The sequence below is a fragment of the Callorhinus ursinus genome, unplaced genomic scaffold (assembly GCF_003265705.2).
Source record: "Callorhinus ursinus isolate GAN/ISIS: 27379988/994484 unplaced genomic scaffold, GSC_fseal_2.0 scaffold71, whole genome shotgun sequence".
NCBI classification, from domain to species: domain Eukaryota; kingdom Metazoa; phylum Chordata; class Mammalia; order Carnivora; family Otariidae; genus Callorhinus; species Callorhinus ursinus.
Window position 1 is genome coordinate 4,660,584 of NW_027397133.1, and position 5,249 is coordinate 4,665,832.

Here is a 5,249-nt window from a genome sequence, read left to right on the forward strand (position 1 = left end):
GAGGGGCGGGGCGGCCGGGAGCCCCGCCCCCGCAGGTGAGGCCGACCCCGCCCACCGCCCGGCTCCACTGGAGCCCCCGCGGCCCCCGCCCTGAGGCAGTAGCAGAATCGGCGCCGATGAACCCGTGGCCTGTCGGGCCGGTGGAATCCGGGGACGATTCCAGCGCCCTGGAGTCCGGAAAGCCGGCTTTCAGCGCAGCTGGAATCTTGGAAACTTTGCATCCCAGACCGACGGCTTTCTTGCAGGGCCTGCCGCCCGGCCTTTCCTTTGGCTGTACCCCCTGCTTGGACCTCTCTTCCCACAGATCCCATTCGTTAGTGTGGGAGCGTCTCAAAGGCCGCTTCCTCCGAGAGGCCTTCCCTGACTGCCCCTCCCAAATTACACCGTCTCACCAAAACACTACCGCTTTCCCCTGCTTGATCTTGTTCACAAAACTTTTCAGGGCCTGGGTGGCTCAGTTGGTTAAGCGACTGCCTTCGGCTCAGGTCATGATCCTGGAGTCCCGGGATCGAGTCCCACATCGGGCTCCCCGCTCAGCAGGGAGTCTGCTTCTCCCTCTGACCCTCTTCCCTCTCGTGCTCTCTCTTTCTCTCTCTCTCAAATGAATAAATAAAATCTTAAAAAAAAACACAAAACTTTTCAGGGCCTAAAATTATTTTATGTAACGTCATATTATGATGTTTCATCACATTATTGGCGAGGTAATTGTAATGGCTTAAAATTGGACTCTGGGTTTGCAGTTGATTCCACCACTTACTGGCTGTGAAGGCCTTGGGCAACTTCTCTGTGTGTCAATTTTCTGAATCTGTAAAATGGGGAAGGTCAAAGGCTGCGAGGATTGAATGAGTTAGCGTATGGATAGGGCTCTGTATTGTCAGCACTGTATCTTTAGCACTAGAACGGAGCCTGGTGCAAAGTACGTGCTCAGTAAGAATTTGCTGAGCGGTTGACTGAATGAATCAAGTCTTAGAAACGTAAATTGGCCAAAGGCGGGCGCACGGGATTCTCACATCATAGAATTTGGTTCAACGCGAGGCTTTTCCAAACTCCTGCAGTACCTGGGTCGCTGCACTACGGGATGCTTCCAGCAGAGGGCGCTGCTGGTCCGTGGTCCAGACCTCAGACTACAGCGCAGATCCGCACCTTTCCCCAGAGCCACGGCCAACCTGCTCTCTACTACCTTGTTCTCTGAGCCCCAGAGCAGATGTTCCCTCCTCCAGGAAGCCCTCTCCGACCCCCAAGGCTGGATGAGACATTCCTTCCCGGCTCTGGCAGCCTCCTGGCCTCCCATGACTCAGCCCTGCCACTCTGGGTCATCGCAGTCTTGAGGACGGGTCTGTCTCCAACATTGGAATGCAAGTCCCAGGAGGGGACGGTCTCAGGCACCATTGTGTCCCCAGGGCTACCCAGCACAGGCTGAACACAGAGCGAATTGTTGGGCGGAGAGCTGTTGATTGAATAATGGGAAATAAAACTCAAACTCACACTCTAACTTCCCCAGGTATTTCTAGGGAACAGGGTAGAAGGGGGCAGACAAACCCTTCCCTCCTCCCCGCACTGGGTTGGCCTCAGGGCGCTGGACATCAGTTCTGGATCTGCCACATGCTTACGAAGAGGCAGTGCAGGGCCTGGAGCCGGGTGCAGGTCTCAGCTCCATCATTTGCGGGCTGTGTGACCCCTGAGCCGGGAACGAACTTCTCTGGGCCTCAGGTTCCAGGTTCCAGGTAACCTACTTTGTGAGGCTCTTGTGGGGATTAGTGAATAATCCCTGTAAAAGGCTTAGAACAGAGTAGCACGTGGTAAACACTGTGTGTATGGGGGGTGGGGGTAGGGGTGGCAATTGGAGCCAGGCAGAACTGAGTTCAAATTCTGATCTTGCCATTTCCTTTCCATATAACCTGGGGCAAGCAATGTTTCTGAGCACCTATTTTCAAGTCTATAAAACCTGAATGATCACGCTCCCCACATAGCATAGTGCTGAGGATTAAATGGGATCAAGGCTGAAAGGAGACAGTGTTGACTAAGGTAACCATTTGTTTTAGCCGGTCCTGTGCCAAGCACTTTTGCACACCGATGAGGGCTGGGGGTTCTGAGTTCTTACCCAGGGTGGGCCCTATGCCACGTCTTGTAAATTAACTTTGTGAATGTACACCAACTGGATAGGGTAGGTGCCATGATTATCCCCATTCCACAGGTGAAGGAGATGAGACGCAGAGAGGCCAAGTGACTTGTCCAAGATCACACAGCCAAGGATTAGCAGAGCCCCTGAATCCATACAGCCACCCCCTGAGGTAGGCGTTATTACTAGCCCCATCTAAAGATGAGGAAGCTGAGGCTCAAAGGAAAATCCGTTGCCCAAGACCACCACCAAGAAGACACTCAACAAAACCCCCGTCCCATCACTGAAGGCCTCATTTCGAGATGTCAGGAAAATGGGTAGATGAGTTGGGGGATTTGTCTCTTCACCTCCTGGCCACAGTTTTTATTTTTATTTTTTAATTATTTTTTTAAGATATTATTTTTAAGTAATCTCTACACCCAATGTGGGGCTCAGACTTAGAACCCTCAGATCAAGAGTCTCACGCTCTACTGACTGAGACTCTATTGAGCTGGGTGCCCTTTTTGGCCATAGTTTTTAAAAAGCTCACCACTTTCTTTTTAATATGAAAAGTTAAGCACTGTCAGAAACAATATTCACAGAGAACAAGAGACTATAGACTGAAAAGTAGGTCTTTGTCTCCCCTTGATCCTGAGACGCCCTTCCCAGAAGCAAACATGATTACCAGTTTCTAATATCCATCCAGAAATATTTCATGGATATGAATTGTGTGCGTGTGTATGAGCATGAGTGCCCATTTCAGAAAAACACAAATAAAAAGAGCCTTACCTGTGGAGGTAGGCTGAACGATGGCCTTGACGTTGGGTGCAGTCATGTGACTTGCTTTGGCCAATGGCAGAGCGACGGTCCTGCTGGGTCTGAGCTTGGACCTTCAGAGGCTGAGAGTGTTTCCTTTTGTGACTGACACAGGCGTGAGAAAGGCTTCCCTTGTGTGGTTGCCCCTCTCCGGCCCACACCCCACAATGTTCAAAGAGAAACTGAGGCATAATACACATTTTAAGAGTTTATTTGAGCAAAAATCAATTTGAATAGGGCAGCATCCAACGTAGCAGATGGAAAGGAGCTCCGAGGAGCTGTTTGAAATGAAACACCTTTTAGGCAGAAGGGAGCAAGAACAAGGAATTTAAACTATGCCAAAGAGTGGGTTGATTATTGCAAGGTTACTTTTTCCTTTAGGGCCTGGCAGGGGTCTATCAGGCAGAAGACCTCACTCGTGCTGATCAGGTGATTCCTGACTGAGTGGTTTAAGATTCCATTTCTGGGAGAGCTGAAACTGTCTTAAGTCCCAGTTTGGTGACATGGGGCTTAGCATATGTGATTCCATTTTGTGCCCCGGTGTCTTGTTTTTAACAACATGGGGCAGAGCTTCCCAGCTGAGCCCAGCCCCGATCAGCCAACTCTCAGCCAACCCCACAACTGTTTTAGAGCTACTGCACTTGGTGTGTTTCATGGAATTTTTGTGGCAATAGATATATATTTTTCCCACAGCATACCTTGGTGCTATGGTCTGAATGTTTGTGTTCCCTCCAAATTCATGTTGAAATCCTAACCCCTAAAGGTGATGGTATTAGTGTGTGGGTCCTTTAGGAGGTGATTAGGTCATAAGGGTGGAGCCCTCAGGAATGGGATTAGTGCTCTTAGAAAAGAGACCCTGGGCACCTGGGTGACTCAGTTGGTTAAGCATCCAACTTTTGGTTTTGGTTCAGGTCATGATCTCAGGGTCATGAGATTGAGCCCTGCGTCAGGGTCCCCACTCATTGGGGGGGGGTCTACTTGGGATTCTCTCCCTTCCCTCTCTCTCACTCTCAAGTAAAAATAAATAAATCTTAAGGAAAAAAAGAAAAGGAGGCTCCACAGAGCTCCCTGGTCCCTCCTCCCATGTGAGGGTACAAGAAGTCTGTGTTCTGGAAGAGAACCTTCACTTGACCAGGCTGGCACCCTGATCTCGGACTTCCAGCCTCCAGAACTATGAGCAAAAACCTTCTGTTGTTTATAAGCCATCCAGTCTGTATTATAGTAGTCCGAATAGACTAGGACACTTGGCAATTGTTCTAAAGCAGTACCTATAGATTAGCTTTATTCCTAAAAATATTTATTTATTTATTTGTTTATTTATTTATTTAGAGTGTGAACAGGGGGAGGGGCAGAGAGAAAGGGAGAGAGGATCTCAAGTAGACTTAGCGCTGAGCGCAGAGCCCAATGCGGGACTCCATCCCACGACCCTGAGATCATGAGCTGAGCTGAAATCAAGAGTTGTATGCTCACTGGGGAGGGGATGTGTTGTAATGAGCACTGGGTATTACATAAGACTGATGAATCACAGACCTGTATCCCTGAAACCAATAATACATTATATGTTAATTAATTGAACTTAAACTTAAAAAAAATCCCCCCCCAAAAAAAAGAGTTGGACACTTAACCAGCTGAGCCACCCAGGCACCCCAGCTTTATTCTTTTTAATAGCTGCATATTATTTCATTAGGCGATGCCTCATCTTTTATCCATGAATAGAAATATATATTTTTTAGTAATCTCTATACCCAACATGGGGCTTGAAATCACGATCCCAAGATCAAGAATCACATGCTCTACTGACTGAGCCAGCCAGGGGCCCCAATAAAAAGATTTTGTTAAAGCCATTCCTAAGACAAAGAAGAAATCATAACAGAAATCAGAAAATATTTAGAAATGACCAATAATCAAACTATGTAACAAAACCCGCTAAAGAATAATTCATTGCTGCATGTGACAACATGAACGAATCTCAACAGACAGAATGTTGAGCAAAAGAAATCCAACAAAAGAGAAGATATCCTGTACGATTGTATTTATATGAAGTTCAGTAACAGGCAATGCTCAACTACGGTGTTAAAAGCCAGGATAGTGGTTCCACTGGAGAAGAGAGGGGAATGAGATAGCTTTTTGGAGTGCTTGGTCTTGGTGGTGGTTACTCGGTTGTACATATACATAAAAGTTCATTGATCTTAAGATTAGCGCACTTTGTGGTATATAAGTTATACCTCATTAAAGAGGTAAATTTAAGAGACTAATTTTTTTTAAGAAAGAAAGAAGAAAAAAGGAAGAAGAAAGAAAGAAAGAAAGAAAGAAAGAAAGAAAGAAAGAAAGAAAG